The following is a 20,039-nucleotide window of genomic DNA, read 5'->3' as shown; positions in this document are numbered from 1 at the left end:
GCCCTGACCTTCTAACTCCCTCATAATGAGCTCTCAGTATAGATGGACTGTAGTCAAAGTAGGTTACCCACACGCTGCTATATACAGGAAGGCTACCATATTACAGAAAATAAGCAACCACAGTACTTCTAAAATGTCATAAATCATGTAATAAAATATTGCAGCGTTTGAACATCATAGTATTATTAATAAAGGTCGCCCTCGTATAAAGGTCGCCCCTCTTTTAAGCGCCGCGGTCATTTTGATCAATTTAAAATAAGCGCTGTGGCGCAGATTGAAATAATAATAATAATAATAATAATAAATAATAATAATAATAATAATGTTACTTGCTGCATATGTAAGATCTCCATAATCTTTTATTTAATAAAGATGTTCACAGCAGTCTTTTTGAAGCACAAATCTGATCCCGGGCACATTGCTAGGACTTAGTTGTTAGTCCTTAACCAGTATTGTTTGCACTGCCTGTAACTTGCAGATAATGAGGTAAACACCTTTTATCAGAATATGGAAATATGAATATTAGTGTGATCAATGTAGCCCTGATCCACACAGCGGGTTCCTTGAGAGTGTACGTATGGATTAGCTGGCCTATATGGCTCAGAGAAGTGCCCTATTCTTAAAGAGCACACAAGACAGCCTTCAGCATTCTTAGATTACACCAGTAGCCACCTATTTAATAATAAAATAATAATTAAAAAAACATCCAAGAGCTTAATCCGATTAGAGGCAGTAAAACTGGTTTCTATATCTGGCGCCTGACTCAGGTTTCAGCATGAGGAAAAACTATGACATCACCCTCCTCAATTGCATCTGAAGCCGAGGGGCAGTGGGGGGGGGGGCCCATTAAAGTCAATGCCAATCTTTATTACTATTAAGACTCCTTTACAATTTACTACACTGCAGAACAAGGCTTTGAAAGCATCCTTTTTCACAGGTGTGCCAACAGGATTGCACTATAAGGCATCACACTACTGAGCAGATAGAGCACCTGAGGCAGGGAGAAGGAATCAGAAAATTCTCTGGGTAGTGGACTGCAGCCAGGCATCATTTTGCTACTGCAGTAAGCCACTGTTTTGTCTTTTTACCATAATTGTCCAACATGATAAGAGGGTAACTATACATTTTGATTTTCAATTCTGCAATCATTCATGGCACCATCCCCTTCAAATTAAATAAAACTGCTCAGGATTCATGGACCATGTTAACAATAATAATTGTTAAATGTCTAACCTTGCAACAACCAGTAAAAGCATCAGTACAGTGTCTTCGCATGTTGGAGCTGTTATCTGAATAGGTTTATGCTTGAAGGGTATTGTAACAGGGATCTTGCTTGTGGGTGCGTGCATTCGCTGCTGAGTGACAGGCAGGAGATCAAGACAGAGGTTGAAGTTGGCACGCCCCGCAGGCACGCAGGATTTATTTACACAAACACACAGTGAGAACAGATCACGTGACACTAACAACCACAGTAGCACACTGAGTACATACGGCCAGCGTACAAAAAAACAAAATAAAAGGTGCCGTAAAAACGGCGTGCGCTACTCCCTAATGCACGGAGGTCCCGCTTGCTCACCTTGCTATACTTTATTGGGATCTATAATCCCCTAACTAATCTTTATGTATCAATACAAACCCACACTATGGCCATCGGCGGTTTTGGCAGCTTCTTTTGGCTCCAATCTTGGTTCACCATCACAGCGATTGGAGGATTTCAGCAACATATTTCGGTCTCTATGCTCGGTAGGGTGAGCACCTGTCACTAATTGAGCAGGCCAGTCCCGAAATGTAAAGATGAAGTCCCGGTCCCAGGCTGCATTTGTCCTGAATTTGTAGACACAGTGCAATCTTACAGTTTAGAGCCACAGTCAAACCATAACATACCTGTTTATAGCGCAATGCCCGACATTCGCTCACTCGCCAGTTAAAACAATAATAAATAAAAAAAGTATGTATATATCCAGGCGCTCTCCCTGAAATCTTTCACATACGCACAACTGAACCACACCGACATCCCATATCACACCTATTACAACTCAGCACCAACATGCTGTAAGTGTTTCAGAGTGCTGCATTCTGTTCTTTCCCGAGATATCCCTTCCCTTTTTAAAAATGAATAAACACAGCACCAAATAGTCCACAACACATAAAAGCTACAAATAAAATACAGATTTAAAGGAAAAGCTAACTCAAAAATATTTTATGCTGGTTCCATTTATAATCATTTCACTCTTGCCGTCACTTCAGGTGATCATTGCTACTCCCCACCCCCACCTCTCTTTGGGGGCTGGAACACACCTACCTGCTGATTATCCACAGCTGGCAATTACACACAACAGGCAGGCTCTCCCAGGAGCAACAAGTACTGCATTATTCAATTACAACAATTACACACCTTTACACAATTCTATTTACAATGTATACACAAAAACACCCTCTTCATGTGCAGGGCTCTTGCCCTGCTACAGATATTCATGCTAAAATCTCAGGGTCAAGGTAAAACCAAACACCACAGGGCTGTGCTAGCAAAACATTCATGATGTATAGCAATGGTTTACATAATGTGTTCATGAAAATAAATCTAGGAACTATTCTAACCTAATAAGATCAGATCCGTTTCTGGCAAGGTGTAATTTATTCCTATAATTCTGAACTTGAGAATTAGTAACTGTCAAATACTTTTTAAAGGATGGAGGATGTCAGCAAAAAAATGTCAATACTGTTGCACAGTGGAAAACTCATGTTCATGTTCACTTTTGGATCGCATGAAGTGGTTGATTCAATAAAGAGGTCGAATGCCATTTTTGATTACAATGTGACTCAGCTGACCAGTGATTCTATAAATCGGTTTTCACAGTACCAATCTATTTGTAGTTGCCCTGGGGACGCAATTAACTTGACGAAACCCCTAATGACAGAACTATAGCATTGTCATCGTAGTGCCACTACAGTGCCAGTGAGGATCACTTGTTCAAAAAATCTTGCAGGAATTTTTTGCACCTAACTTTTAAATTAAGTCTACCCTCTTTACATATGTTCTAGTTCTGTATAGTCAGGAATCCAGAAAGTCGACAGTTTCAAAAGTTTTAATATTCTGCTGAGACTTGCAGTGGCATGTGCAGACATGAGTCCAGTGGGTCAATGCTGTAAAAGTAAGGGAACTGCACCTTGGCGTACTGAAACAATGCATTGACCCTGAAAGGTTGCTATTGAACCTTTTTCCAATGTGCGTTATTTTCTGTAACAGATTTCAAAATGGTAGGCTCCCATCAAACAAGCCTAGGTGATCAATAGCGTTTCCAATTAAAAATATCGAGCATGCTTCTAATAACATAAAACATGTTTTAGTCTAAGCAAATCTTCTGTGCATTGTGTTATTGCTTTTGAATACAGTGAGAGACAGCGGCAGACAGATGGTTATTGTAAAAAAAAAAAAGGCCGTGAGGGAACATTCTAGAATGTGGCCCAAGCAATTGTGGTTCTGATTAGGACATGAATCCCTTTCAGATTAGGCCTCAGTGAAGTTAATTACAGTGCCTATAGGAAGTATTCACCCCCCTTGGACGTTTTCACAGTTTGTTGTGTTACAACCTGAAATCTTGATGCATTTAAATGGGATTTTTTTTTCCTTTGATTTACACAACCTACTCAACACTTTCAATGTGTGAAAAAATGAGGGGTGGTGGTGAAAAAAAAAATCAATTAAAAATAAAAGCCTGAAAAGTCTTCATTAGATAAGTATTCACCCCCTTTGCTATGACACTCCTAAATAAGCTCAGTGCAACCAACTGCCTTCAGAATTCACACAATAAGTTAAACTGAATCCATCTGTGTGCAATCTGTGTGGTTCTCGTGATTTCAGATTAAATACATCTATCTCTGTAAGGTTCCACAGTTGGGTAGTGCATTCAAAGCAAAGATACTACCATGAAGACCAAGCAGCTTTCAAAACAACTCTGGGATAAAGTTGTGGAAAGACACAGATCAGGGGAGGGGTATAAAAAGATTTCAAATGCATTGAATATCCCTTGGAGCACAGTCAAGTCGTTCATTAAGAAGTGGGAGGTTTACGGCACCACTCAGAATCTGCTTAGAGCAAACCGAGCAGCCGGGCAAGAAGTGCATTTGTCAGAGAAGCCACTAAGAGTCCAATGACCACTTTGAAAGACCTACAGCGTTCCATTGCTGAGATGGGAGAAACTGTCCATGTGTAAACAATAGCTGAGGTACTCCACACATCTCACCTGTATGGAAGAGTGGTGAGAAGGGAGTCATTTCTGAAAAAAAACTCATGTAAATTTGCAAAAAGCCATGTGAAAAGATGTGGCAAAAGATTCTGTGGTCTGATAAAACAAAAATGGAACTATTTGGCCTAAATGCAAAGCGTTATGTCTGGCGCAAAACCCAAAACAGCACATCACCCAGGTAACACCATCCCTACTGTGAAGCATGGTGGTGGCAGCATCATGCTATGGGGATGCTTTTCATCGACAATGACTGGGAAACTTGTCAGGGTAGAGAGCAAATGGATTGAGCTAAATGCAGGCAAATCCTTGAGGAAAACCTGCTTCAGTCTGCAAAAGACCAAAGACTGGGACAGAGATTCACCTTTCAGCAGGACAATGACCCCAAGCACAGCCAAAGCAACACTGGAGTGGATTTAAAACATGAAAGTGAATGTCCTAGAGAGGCCCAGTCAAAGCCCGGACTTGTATTCGATTGAGATTGGCAAGACTTGAAGATTGCTGTCCACCAAAGATCCACATCCAACTTGACAGAGCTTGAACAATTTTGCCAAGAATAATGGGTGAATATTGCACAATCCAGATGTGCAAACCTGATAGAGACTTACCCCAAAAGACTCACAGCTGTAATTGCTGCAAAAGGTGGTTCTACCAAGTATTGACTCAGGGGGGTGAATACTTATCTAACCAAGACATTTCAGTTTTTTTTTTTTTTTCATTAACTATTGTTTCGTTTTGTTCTTTTTGTTTTTTTTTTTTTGTTTTTTTTTTTTTTGTTTTTTTTTTGTTTTTCAAAATTCAAAGTGTTGAGTAGGTTGTGTAAATAAAAAAATAAAAATAAAAATACAAAATTTAAATGCATCAATATTTCAGGTTGTAACACAACAAACTGTGAAAACATCCAAGGAGGGTGAATACTTACTATAGGCATTGTATTTAAAAACAAAACAAAACAAAACAAAACAAAACAAAACAAAAAAAAACAAAACAAAACAAAACAAAACCCTAGAGAATAACTATTGGATTTACATTGGGAGCATGTCATTTTGGAGCTGTGATATTTTTATTGTCAGGCAGCCAGTTAGTAACTCCTGCTTGGATAAGGATAATCAGGGCTCTATTGGTAAGATAGAGGACAGCCTGTAATTGCACAGATTGACTGGCATGCCATTTGCCTGACTAGTGTAATTCAAGGACAATTTCAGATTATGTCAAGACATGTCAGAAAAAACTCAACAGCTCAATGTCTGAAAGTAAGTTAGTAGCAGCCAATTTGAGCCCAGGCCCAGTGCTGCCTGAGGCTTGCTCACTGGCAGGCATCAGTTTTGAGACTGAAAAGGTGGCAGTTCGTATTGTAAAAATAATAGTTCTGTGGTTAAGATTTGAAGTCTTTGTTGCTTTTCGGACAATGCAATTTTGAATAAAGTAGTATAAAATTAATGATATAGTTTAACAAGGGTTCTTTTCTTAAGTCAAGAAGTTTTAGTTGGCAGGGCTGTACATTTAATTTCCCTCTATTTACTGTCACATATCCTCAGTGTTGCCACTCATCCAGAGTTTGTCTGGATAGCATAGAATTCAGCGTCTTTTTCTTTGTTAAGATGGAGGTCCTTGTTTTTGGTGGAGCTGTGACCTGATTTCTGCAGTGCCAAACCATCAAAAGTCTTTAGATTTAATTTAAGAATACCTTTGCATTCAAATTGGATACTGCGGTTTATCCATAGCAGTGTTTTCTGCTTAGAATGCAAAATAATGAATCAGTTTTGGCTTACTAAAACAGAATGTAAACATTATTGTGCTAAAGGATTTCCGAATTCACAAAATACAGTCTAAAAATGCACCCAGCTGTTAAAATGAGCCCTGAACCAAAATAATTAATTTACATCAGTAGTTAACATTTTAAAAAGCTGTGAACTATTTGCTGATGCTATACAGAATTGTTTGAAAAGAGAGTAGGCTGAGAAACACTGTATTGGATCTTCCAATGAATTGGAATGTTAATGGAATGTTAACCAGTGCCATCAGGGCTCCAGAACAAATGAGCTACTGCTGCTGTCCAACAGCCAGGCTCTGCCTTTATATCACACAACTCAGACAAAGCGTACAGTATATGCTCTGAGAATCATTCTATCAAAATAGGCCAGATAGGTTTGTGTTAAGCATTTATTAGTAGTGTTTACTAAATGCTTTCTAGATTTCTCGGACAAATGCTTTTTAACGGTTCCATAAATGGTTGGCCTGGTCGCCCTCTTCAAGACAAATTCTGCGTCACAGGGGACTGAATGGAAATTACACTTTGTTTAGTGTCTAACATGGATCTTTCATGTACAGGGCAGGGAATTAAACAGGGCTTAATAACAGAGACCAGAAAGCACCAGTATACAAAACTTGAATACAAACTGTTCACTAAATGAAAGTAATACATTCCTGACAGAAACCTATTCTTACACATCTCTGGAGATGATTCCCAAAGACCCAGTTCAAAGCTATAGGAATCATAATTTACAAAGTGGACTGGACTGAGCAACTCATTTTATTAAACTACTTATCTTAACTGATTTAATATGGAAATTGTCCGACACAGTGCATTTGGGGATTCTGACATGTTTTTATCTATGTTAGGCTTCAACAAAATGGTCAGAGCTAGAACTGAGTGACCTTGGTTTCCAATTTTAGCCACCAACACGAAACATACTTGTACATCAAAGCCCCTTAATTGTGTTATAGTTAAAATAGTCATTCCTCTTTGCAGTGCTAAGAGTTTTTTTGTTGTTGTTGTCGACAGGAAACCTCAGTTGTTAAATACTTTCCAGCCATACTCTTACTATATCTATTCATATACATCTGTTCTGGTTGAAACAAATATTGAAAGTTTACTGACTTCAGATTACAGACTTACTCCCCTATTTATTAATTTATTGTATTCATTTTCTTTTTTTTTTTTTTTTTTTTTTTTTATTGTTTCTGCTCTCATGGATATTTAAGCATGTTTAAGTCACCAGCATATATTACCTGCGGACAGTTCCTTGGTAGACATGAGCAAGATGGAATTCAGAGAGTATAAAAGTATTCCCTTAAGGTGTGACCAAATATCTCCACCCTCTGTGATATTGTGTTTTGGAATGAACTGAAAGAACAGTACCTATCCTTCTGTTTTTAGAGAAAACTTGGGCTGATTTTCAAGAAAGTGTAAATGACTCAATTTGTTTTTAAAAATATATATATATTCAAGTTACAAAACTATAGATAAACATAGCAGGTATTTTATTTAAGACACTTAAGGTAGGTTGTTTATTTATCATTGTGTAACTTAAAAGGTCTGTTTTTTTAGCTTTTGAGGAAATTTAGTTTTTATTAATTCTTGTACATCGATTTAGACATTTTAGCTGTTAAATATTCTCCAATTGCAAAAGTTCACTTTTCAGGTGTTGCTTTTACACATTCTATACCTCTTACTTCCTGTGAACAGGCTGGCTTGGGAGGTGACGTCAGGCCAAAACATGCTGGAGACAGAATGGTGAGTGAATGAGCTGGTGTGCCGGATTATTGTAAAATAAATAAAAGGGTTAAACAAAACAGAAACAAACACTGAACTCAAAACAAAACGGCACGTTGCCCAAAATAAACAAACAAACAAAACAGTGAACACAAACCTGTGGACTAATTGTGCACTCCCCATGCCCCCATACAAATACTCAATTCAATCTGCATGTGAAGAGATTGTGCAATCCTGTGCCTAAATACAAATATACATTTTACATCACCTGTGCTACATAACCCAGACTTCGTGCACCACTATGATAATACATATAACAGTCAACATGAAACACACCACATACAACATAAAACAAAATACTCATTCCTACTGAATTACATCTACAGTATGCAACTGGTCTGTGAAACTAATATTCAAACTATGTCAGGTCACATGATGCTTTGTGTGATTAATCAGGTGTATATAAGCAGTGGTGAACACCATTCACAGCAAACCATGGGTAAGAATAAGGATTTCAGTGACTTCACAAGGGGTATGAGAGTGGGTGCCCCAGATGCAGGTTTATCCAGTCAAGGAATTGTCAAAGGTGTCTGTCAAGACTGTCTTTAAGGCCTACATAAAATGAAAAAATACATCCAGAGGCAAGCATAACTCCGGGCACAAAAGAGCAAACACTGCCAGGGGTTGACGATAAACAGGACGCATTCTCGGACAGCACAGGCATATAACAGTAGCACAAATGACAAAAACGTTCATCATTAGATAAGACCATACTATATGCACAAGAACAATGCATCAGGAATTGCACAGCATTGGATTTGGTAGGGCCATACCTGTTCGCAAGCCCCTAATCTCGGACAAGAAAATCCACCAGCAGTGGAGCCATGACTGGCAAGATTGGACTGTTGACCAAAGGATGAAGGCCACGTGGTCTGATAAATCTCGTTTCATGCGGCTTTTAACAGATAGGAAGATTCAGATATGACTAACCTCATGAATCATTGGACCCCAATGCATCATGCCAACAATTTAGGCCACTGGGGTTGGTGTGATGGTCTGGGAGATTTTTGGCTGGCATAATTTAGGACTTCTCAACCCGTGCAGGGCAGGGTGACATTCAGTTCTTGGCTGGCCAGCTCCTGTATCCAGATACTGATAGGCTGATCCAGGATGACAACACCACCATCCATTGAGACTATACTAGCTTTGGTAACATTATAGGGACTTCATATTTAATTTAAACAAATAATATCTGCTACACTGCAGCCCAATTTAATTATGGTGCTGCTAAGCTTGTTAAACAAGTGTTTGGTTGCAGACAGGTTATGAGATCACCTTGGCAACAGCAGGACATTGATGTTGCAATAGTATATTTGAGACTGGGCATTGTCTAGCTGGAACTGACTCCCCGAAAGGTCACCAATGAGGGTGCATATGATTTGCTTTCCTAAATAAAGACAATGGGTAATGTTCATGAGAAAGGTTTAGAATTGTCAAAATATTTCCAGAATGCTTGGGGAAATCACAAAAATGATAAATGATTCATTATACACACAGAAAAAAAAGTGTCATAAAGATGTGACACACCACATTTTCAAAACAGCTGCTATTTAGATCATTAAAATAGACCTATGTATTAAACAGTCTCCTAGTTTCAAAGTTGTTTGATCTATAAACTGCCACAAAACTGGTGAATTAACGAATGGCACCCAGCCAGAAACTTCTGAAACAGCCAATAAAAGTATGTGACAGGGTGCAGCCTGTCTCTGTGTGTTTTTGTGGTGTTTAGAGTAGATGTGAGTCTGCTGTGTGGATCTGAGTTAATGAGTTTGTGTGAGGAATGTGTGAAAGTTGCTGCAGCTGATGAGGTGCGAATTTGCCAAATTAGCTGCAGCACCTGTATAAAAGGGAGTGGTTGGGAGTGTTAGTTGGTGAGTGTCTGTGAGAGTGAGAAGACGTGCGTGTGCGTGTGCGTGTGCGTGTGCGTGTGTGCGTGTGCGTGTGCGTGTGCATGTGCAATTTGTTGCTAATAGTGTTTTGTGTTTGTTCTTTTTATTTGGCCATTGTGCCTTTTGTGTATTTTGTTTAATTAAAGTCCTTTATTTTCCATGCACTTCCTGACTCTGAGTCTCCTTACTCCGAGCAGCCTGTCACAGTTGGTATTCAGAAGTGGGACAGCGCCTCTGAGACTCGGAGCAGGAGTGAAGGATTTTTTTTGTTTACGTTTTTTTTAAACAAGGGGGATTTTGTTTTTATTTATATCTACCATTTTTTTGTTTAAAAAAAAATAAATAAATAATATAAAAATTTGAAAATGGAGCTGGCCCAGGAGGACGCAGATGACAGCTGACAGTTTTTTTAAAGAGACTTGTGGAAGAGTTGTGCCCCAGCTGTGGGGAATATGGGCACATGGTGGCCATCTGCCCCAAGCAGTACGAGGGGGTGGAGCCGTCACTGCCGTCCCAAGAGCTGGAAGGGGAGGAGCTGTCGCTGCCGTCCCAAGAGCTGGAAAGGGAGGAGCCGTTGCTGCCGTCCCAAGAGCTGGAAAGGGAGGAGCCGTCACTGCTGTCCCAAGAGACGGAGGGAGAGGAGCTAGAGAGGGAGGAACGGGAGGCCCAACCCCCAGATTTTTTTTTGGGGGGGGGGGGCATGAAGCTGGTGCTCCACAGCAGCCACTTTATTTGCTGCTGAAGGGAGCCCCGTGGAGACGCCGACCACCAGACCCAGACCCGCTGTCGGAGGAGCCAGCAGCACCATCTGCCCTACCCCTGCTGTCGGAAGAACCAGCAGCAACCCCAGCACTGCTATCGGAAGAACCAGCAGCAACCCCAGCACTGCTGTCGGAGGAACCAGCAGCAACCCCAGCACTGCTATCGGGAGAACCAGCAGCAACCCCAGCGCTGCTGTCGGAGGAACCAACAGCAACCCCACCCCTGCTGTCGGAGTTACCGGCAGCGTCACCATCCATAACCCTGCTATCAAAGGAGCCAGCAGCACCCCCAGCCCCAGCCCTGCTAGGGAAACAGGTTTTTATATGCACATCCACCACCAGAGGAGCTGAAGCTGCCTCCACCGGCTGACAGTGAGGAGGAATTCTGGCCACGGCCACCCTGGCCGGAGGTTCCTGCGCTTTTGGCCCCGCTCGCTCTGCCCAAGGATGCCTGCCTGGCTCCACCCAAGGAAGCCTGCCTGCTGCTCCACATCGCCCGGGGCTGCCTGCTGCTCCACATCACCTGGGGCTGACAATTACAGAATACGAGGAAGAAGTGGAGCTCCCGCTGTCGCCTTCATGGCTAGGAGCTCCCCTCCCGAGTTCACCTACCGAGGGTCGGCGGCAGACGTCGCTTCCTGAGGGTCCGCTGCTGCCATTGCTTCCTGAGGGTCCACTGCTGCCATCACCCGGGGATGCCACTCCCGTGCCACCCAGTGGATGACGTCTGCCATCACCTGGGGATGCCACGCCCACACCGCCCGGGGATGCCACCTGCCTGCCGTCGCCCGGGGATATCGCTGAGTTGGGCCAAGTGAAGCCTCTGTTCTTCTCCCTGGACTGAGAAGAAGCTTAGGGTATTTAGGGGGGGAGGTGGCCGTTTAGGCCATGCTGCGCTGTGCACATGGGGGGAGGTGTGTGATGGGGTGCAGCCTGTCTTTTTGTGTATTTTGTGGTGTTTAGAGTGGATGTGAATCTGCTGTGTGGATCTTAGTGAATGAGTTTGTTTGAGGAATGTGTGAAAGGTGCTGCAGCTGATGAGGTGTGAATTGCCCAATTAGCTGCAGCACCTGTATACAAGGAAGTGGTTGGGAGAGTGAGAAGACTTGTGTGAGAGTGTGAGTGGTTCATTGGTGTGTATTTTGTGTTTCAGAATTTGTTGTTAAGTGTTTTATTCTTTTTATTTGGCCATCGTGCCTTTTTTTGTGTATTTTGTTCAATTAAAGTCCTTTTATTTTCCCTGCACATCCTGACTCTGAGTCTCCTTACCCAGACCAGCCTGTCCCAAGGTAACATAATACACAGTTTTAATATCAAACAGTATTTTCAAATATTCAGAGCACTTTCCCAAATGTATTGACAACCCTAATTTGCTTAAAATAGTAAAGATAACAAACATGAATAAATACATTATGTAATTAATCACATGTTAGCACTGTATTTTAAAAATATTTAAGAAATGGTATATAAATAAAGTCCAGTCAAATTTCTGTGGGTGTTATTTAGATAACCTGGAGCTTTAAAGAGCCACATATGTAGTTAATTTCCATCTAAGCCACTGAAAAGTACATTATTGCACTTTCATATAGGCACGTTTGAGAAAATCCTCCTTTTTATCCTATCAGCAGTTCCTGTTAACAAACCCTCTGGTAATACGATATATATTTCTGATGGAAATAGGCAATTTAAGTCTTCATGGGCAGGATTTACAAGAGTTTGTAAATGACAACTCCGGCGTTAATCAAGAAATCGATATGTAGCATTGATTTTGGCATTTTCAAGGGGTCGTTGTGCCAGTTTCATTATTAAATAATTGTCCTAATGAGATTTACGAAATCATGTTGATTTTCAAAATAATGTTAATATCTTAACGTGCAGTGTTTCTTGCGACTATTTCTTTTTTTTCTGTGGGAATTGAAAAGCAAATCCGTGTTAATTGTCAGAATTTATCAGGAGTTAATTTGCACTTGGAAAAGGAGGGTTTTAACTCACCTTGAAACAAAAATTTAACAGACCGCGGCTGACGATACAGAAAGAGAGTGTGTACAGGACCAGAGTTAATTTTTTACAGACCACCTAGATAATTCAATATTTGCAGTTATGGAAATATTTTAGCCTTTTCTATACTTGTGGTTATGAAGGAGATTTATTCACTTGTTTGAACCATTTGTAACCCTATGGAACATTTGTTGTATTGCTAAAATGATATACTGTTATTTGCACAAAGTGTAATGTTACTACCAAGAAATTATCAATGCAACTGAACTCTGGATACATACATTATATGACAGCTGACCATTACTATAGATTTTATTTGAATTATACAACTGAAACCTTGGACTAGAACACAGCATATTTGATATTACAATAAAGTTTCCCTAGGTGATTGTGGATTTGCAATGCATCATTGACTTTCCCAGGGTTTCAGCTTCAACAACATTATTGGGGAGTTGGTTCCAGACTCCCACAATTCTCTGTGTAAAATAGTGGTTCCTAGTTTCTGTTCTGTCTGCCCCTTTGTCTAATTTCCATTTGTGATCCCTGGTCCTTGTTTCTTTTTTCATGTTGAAAAAGTCCCTTTTTTTGAATGCTTGAATCAGGTTGGAGCATGGTCTTCTTTGTTCAAGACTGAATAGATTCAATTCTTTTAGCCTGTCTGCATATGACATGCCTTTTTTAAACCCAGAATAATTCTGGTCGCTTCTCTTTGCAGTATTTCTAGAGCAGCAATATCCTTTTTGTAGCGAGGTGACCAGAACTGAACACAATATTCTGGATGAGGTCTTACTAATACATTCTATAGTTTTAACATTACTTCCCTTGATTTAAAACACTTTTCACAATGTATCTGAGCATCTTGTTGGCCTTCTTTTATAGCTTCCCAACATTTTCTAGATGAAGACACAATATAAACTCCTAGGTCTTTTTAATAGATTCCTTCTTCATTTTCAGTATCTCCCATATGTGCATTACAAATATCACTTTTATTGCCTGCTTGCAGTACCTTACACTTTTCTCTATTAAATGCAATTTGCCATGTGTCTGCCCTGAATCTTGTCTAGATCATTTTGAATGACATTTGCTGCTGCAACAGTGTTTGCCACTCCTCCTATTTTTGTGTCATCTGCAAATTTAACAAGTTTGCTTACTATACCAGAATCTAAGTCATTAATGTAGATTAGGAATAGCAGAGGACCTAATACTGGTCCCTGTGGTACACCACTGGTTACCTTGCTCCATTTTGAAATTTCCCCTCTAATCAGTACTGGAAATCTAAATAAACCATGTCATATGCTTTGCAATTATCCATTGTTGATGTTGCATCCTCAAAAAAATCAATCAGGTTAGTTAGACACAATCTCCCTTTCCTAAAACCATGCTGACTGTCTCCCAGGATACTGTTACCATATAGATAATTTTCCATTTTTGATCTAATTATAGTTTCCATAAGTTTACATAGAATTGAATTTAATAGAAGTTAGGCTTATTGGTCTATAGTTACCTGGTTCGGTTTTGTTTCCCTTTTTGTGGATTGGTATTACGTTTGCAATTCTCCAGTCTGTCAGTACAACCTCTGTGTCAAGAGACTGTTGTATGATCTTGGTTAGTGGTTTGTAAATAACTTCTTTAATTTCTTTGAGTTCTATTGGGAGGATCTCATCCGGCCCAGGGGGATTTGTTTATTTTAAGAACTCCTAGTCCCTTTAACACTTCTGCCACAGTTATGCTAAAGTTATTTGAAACTGGATAGGAACAAGTTGACATGTGGGGCATGCTGTCCATATCCTCCTTTGTAAAAACTTGAAAAGTAAACATTTAATATATTTGCTATTTCTTTGTCTATAATTTTGTCATTTGTATCAATGTTCATTTCTATCTCTCTTGGCCTTATAACTTCCTTTTTGACTCGTGTTTGCAGTTCCAAGTACTCTTTCTGTGTACTTTGTTTTTGGTCCCTTTTAAACACTCTGTAAAGTGTCTTTTTTTGCTGAATATTTTTTTAATTGATCTATTAAACCATCTGGGCAATTTGGTTTTAGATTTAGATTGGTCTACTTTCGGATGTAATTGTTTTGTGCCTCTAGTGTACTACATTTAAAAAAAAACAGCTATCCTTTTTCTGTGGGTGTTTTTCTCTATTTTAATCCAATCTACTTCTGTTAGTCTCTGTTTCATACCTTCATAGTTTGCCTTTCTAAAATTGTAAACCTTAGCTTTAGTCATTTATTTTTGGGTTTTAAAAATCACTTCAAATGAGACCATGTTGTGGTCTGAGTTTGCGAAAGGTTCTCTGAATTTAGTTATTCTGTCTTCATTATTTGAAAAGACTAAATCAAGGCATGCCTCCCCTCTAGTCGATGCCTTGACAAATTGCATTAGGAAGCAGTCATTTGTCATTTCCACCATTTCAATTTCATCCGTCATGCTCCTCATCAGGTTTTCCCATTTTATATGGGGCAAGTTGAAATCCACCATTAGTATGGCTTCTCCTTTGCTACATGCATTTCTAATGTCATTGTATAACAGGTTATACGGCTTGGTATCTGAATTTGGCAGTCCATAGCATGCTGCTATTATTATGCCCTTTGCATTTTTGTCCATTATTCTGACCCATATTGATTCACCGTTGTATTCTTTGTCCAGATTTAACACCTGGGCTTCAAGACTGTTTCCTATGTATAGCACTACCCCTCCGCCTCTTCTGTCCCACCTGTCTTTCCTATACAGTGTATACCCACAAACATTTGTATGCATATAAAATGTTCTTATAATACTGTAAGGGCTCAGTGGCTACTTCTAATCATGTTGAATTTATTTATCGTAGAGACAAGCAAAGAGTACCAGAGAAAATGCACGATTATAAGATTCACCAAACAATTAATTATAAACAAACTGTGTATTGGGTAGGGAGTTCTATCATAATTTTAAAAGCTTAATAAATATATAATGAAGTGTTACATACATGGTATACGTGTATAATATAGCTAACACAAATGGCACTTCAAAAGTATTTATCTATAGCCTACAGTTGTACATACTAAAATACAGACAAAAGTAGATGTCAACATAAGAAAATAAATTCCAACCAGTATACATGATGGCTTATGGTATTTATTTTCTTTTTAACCAAAAAAAGATTGCAAAATGCATATTAAAAGAGTTGTATATAGCAAGCTGTGGCAAAATGTCCCCCCGAAAGAGGGTAAATGACTAGTGTGGTTTAATTTTTATTTATTTATTTCCATTTGGCTGCTGCTCGCTGGTGGGAGAGTCGCCTTCTGTGCGCCAGTACAAATTATGCTTCCAATCATTTTTCTTGATATCGTTAACATCCATTTTGATTAACGAGTTCCCCTTATCTAAGCGTTGAGAAAATCCTGCCCCAGATGAACTGTCAGCAATAGAGCTAATTAATATAGGCTGTGGCAATGATTTGAAACATGGACAACTTTCCAGTAGCAGCTGGGGTGAGTCTGTAAGAACTTGTTTCAAATAAAGCTCAAATAGCTGTAATATGAAAACGACTTTCAATCATCTATTGACTGACTGAAAATCAATTGTCACTCTTGAGGTTTAAATGCTTCTTATCGTTTCAATCCACTGAAAAACAGTAGCTTGTTCTCCAGTTTGCAACTCTGCTAACTTACCATAATTTATGCCCCTTGAGTGTTGTTTTCTTCCAGTGTAAATAAATCTACTGTAGTAATACCACCTGTTACTTTTAATATAAAGAACCCATTAAGATTTGATAGCCTGAACTGTGTGTGTGCTTTTTTTTTTTCTTATAGATCGGTCTCATGGGTCATGTGCTTTTAAAGTCAAGGTCATGTGTGGACTTTGTGCCTTTACAGGTTTACTTAAATATGATAGAGGACCTGTTTGCAGATTTATTATCAAATAACAATAACTAAGCAGATACATCGGTAATAGATTTCATATTTGTAAGCTAAAACAAACTTTACCCATAATTACAATGTTGTTTTGCAGTTACAATGTACTTAATGTGAAAATATTTCTGCATGATTTAATCCTAACCCTAACCCTAACCCTAACACTAATCTTAACCCTACCCCCCAACACTTACCCTTATCTGATACATATATCGTGCAAAATATTTTTACATTAAGTACATTGTAACTATGCATAATAGCATTGTAATTGGGTGTAAGCACACATGTATTTACAAAGTAACCATTATGTAAATTAGAGACACTTAATGGAAAGTGTTACTGCCAAATGTCATCTGGGTCCAAGGTCTGTAATAGTCTGTCTACTGCTGAATGGGTTCTGAAAGACTATTTTTATTTTTTGCTTTTCTCAAAATACATGTACAAAAGGAAATCCCTTCGAGCTGGCTTGTCTGTTTTGGTCATGATAGCTAGAAATTATGTTAAGAGTATATAGTTAAGACTAAGAGCATACCAAATACTGCTTTCTATGCATTTTAAATCCATTCCATACCTCTCGTGCCAACATTTAATGTCATTGTCAGGGTTCTTAATATCCGTGTACAGTTGGACATTTCCAGTGTTCAAATTGCACTTTGTCTCTATATATATTTTGTTACCGAGTTTTGGCGACTCTGGTTCGTTCTGCCCTTTTAAAATATAGCCCAAACACAGCAAAGTGATTTTAAAGCTCTGATGCGCTATTTTTAATAAACAAAGAATCAAAAACGGAAACAAACAAAACAAACACCTAGCTCTAATCAAGCACTAACTACACACACAGGCACACTAAACTAATACCGGACAGATTGGCTATCACAACAAAACATACACAGTTTCGTACAGATCTTTGACTATTACGACACACATTCGGGCTCTTCACACAGCAGCCTCGAGTAGACTGACTGCCTTCTTTTAAATAGTACAGTTCCCCAGGTATGGGCGACAACTAACAATAAATAAAATTAAACAATTAACCAAAACGTGGATACACACATCACTTTGGTTACAAATATATATATATATATATATATATATATATATATATATATATATATATATATATATATATATTACACACACATATAATTACTAGATACCACACATTCCCTTTGTTTACCTTTTGACATGTAACCAGTTTGAAGCAGAAACTAAATTTGGTTGCTTTTCAACATAATGTCAAACAAACAACCCTAGATAATACCTAATGCCTAATGCCTAAATGATAAGACATGTCATTTTCTAAAGCTTCTGGGTTACCACTGTCATTTTAGCAGTGCAGACATTATGCGAGGTTCCTTTCAGTCACAATCAATTGAGCTAGCTAAGCTAGTTAATGAAAATTATTTCTCACCAAAAATCATTATAATTATTAGTAATTATTTTAATTATTTTCAGACAAGTAGTTTACCCATTGGTAGTCATTATCTGTAATATCCTGGGGCTACAAATAACATACTGTACAATGTAAGAAACATTAACAGACTGAATCATTTCAGGGCTGAGACTAGTTGAAAGCCAATACTCCAGTCAGCAATACACTTTATGTTTTCCCCAACCTGTTTATACTTTGCTTGTGTCCTCTTGGGAGTCTGTACATGACGGGTTGTATCGATACAGTCCTATTTCTGTTAACAAACAAAAAAGGGAATCGGCCAAATAAATGATGCATTCTATAAAATAAACAAATCCAGGGATCTTTTTTCATTTCTTTTTAAATGTTTTACACAAAACTTGTTTAAAAGTGTTATGAATGTTGGGTAACTCATGTCTAGCTTTTCGCTGCTGTTTTGTAATATCTGTGTTGTGAATTACAATGCCTCTGAACAGCCTGCACAACATAATGATCTTAATCTGTGTTTTTATTAACTGCAAGTGGCACCTACATTCTGTGCTGGATGTCAACAGATAATTCCAAAACTCAATGATGGAATCCAACAAACTTGCTGCTGGAAACGTCATAGTAGGAGCAATCATGCAAGTTCAGGGGCAAGTTCAGAAATGTATTTTATCTGCCCAACTAAAGTACTGCTCCTTCATTGTTCTTTCAAAACCCCTGTTAGGTCTCATGCCATGAAACATCTGTTTCTGCAATGTCCTAATGGATCTATTTTGTTCTTAACTGGTTAGATCAATCTACCATTGATGCTGCCAACATTGCCAGTTTAACCCACTGTTAAACTATTGATAACCAGATTGGTTAAAAGGCAAACCGACATCCATGTCCGCCTATTTGTGCTTCTACCCCAGATTATAGATGTAAGACTATTAAGCAACCACAATCCTCCATCTGGCTCAGATCAACATGCCATAACAAAATTATGTTTTTTTTTTCTTTTTCTTTTAAGTGGTTTCTCCTCTTTTCATCTTTCTCTGCTTCTTCTTACAGCATGACCTTCAGTTGATTAAGCGTTGATATAAATTGTTAACCTAATTATGACATCAAGCTGTGTTGTTTTAATGGTTTATCTAATTTCTCTGGCTGATGGTAGTTGACTTCCCCTGGGATCTATGAAAATGAATTCTCTTGCATATTTAGTTCCAGGGTTTTCTCTCATTAGTCATCTTGATGGGGAATAGAATGCCGTCCTAATCCTTCTCTTTTAACAACTGGCTGCTGGAATGTGGAGGTGAGTGATTTTTAGATCGGTCATAGTTTTAGTCTTATTTGGTCTTTTTTGTACACTTATTCTTCGAAACCTATCATTGTATTACCCTGAATTAATTCTAGCAGTACCCTAAGTAGACCACTCAATTATCATCAACTGCAACACCGAAGTGCCACAGTACTGAAATTGTTAAGTGTGTATTGATTCATACCATTGTTATACTTAATGCCGTGTTATTTCAATTTGGCGACGCCCTCGAATTAAAGACGCCGCAGTCATATATCAGCTTTATAATAGAGGCCGCCCTGGAATAAACGCCGCTATCAATAAAGAAACAATAAGATGTTTTTTCTCCCCCTACTAAAAAAAAAAACAAAAAAACACACAGTAAACAAATAAGCGCGCAACACTGATTATGTACATGTAACGCACCCGAAGAGACGGGAGCCTCAATCTAGCACGTACATTTCAAACTAATGTACACACACATAGTAAACATGTTTTATTTTATGGTAGTACAGTTCTGAAAGAAAATGCAAGATAAACTACGTACAGAACAGCAGTCCTTCTGGTTTTGTTGTTTTGTTTTTAGTTCAATTGTAATTCCCGTACTCAATCCCGTACAAATAAAAACATTGTGCTTATTATCTATGAGAAGATTTTGTTTCAGTTTCTCTTGCAGAGATATTACAAACAGGCAAGTTAATGAGAAAAAAAATAAAAATAACGAGTAGGACATATTGAGTTTTTACAGAAATCAAACTGATATTCTGAATTTTTGGTGCAGAAAAACACCTACTTAACACTCTTGAACTTTGCTGCCACACCAGCATTGCCCCGCCCCTTAACAACCAATACACACAACTGATTCGCTGGTACAATACTGCCCTGACCTTCCAACTCCAACATAATAGACTCTCGGTAACTGTCAGGATAAATGTACTGTAGTCAAAGTAGGTTAGCCACACACGCTGCTACATACAGGTGGCTACCGCGTTACAGAAAATAAGCAAGCGCTATACTTCTAAAATG

This window comes from Polyodon spathula, chromosome 1 (assembly GCF_017654505.1).
Source record: "Polyodon spathula isolate WHYD16114869_AA chromosome 1, ASM1765450v1, whole genome shotgun sequence".
Classification (NCBI taxonomy): Eukaryota; Metazoa; Chordata; class Actinopteri; order Acipenseriformes; family Polyodontidae; genus Polyodon; species Polyodon spathula.
Note: the sequence above shows the minus strand (reverse complement) of the source record.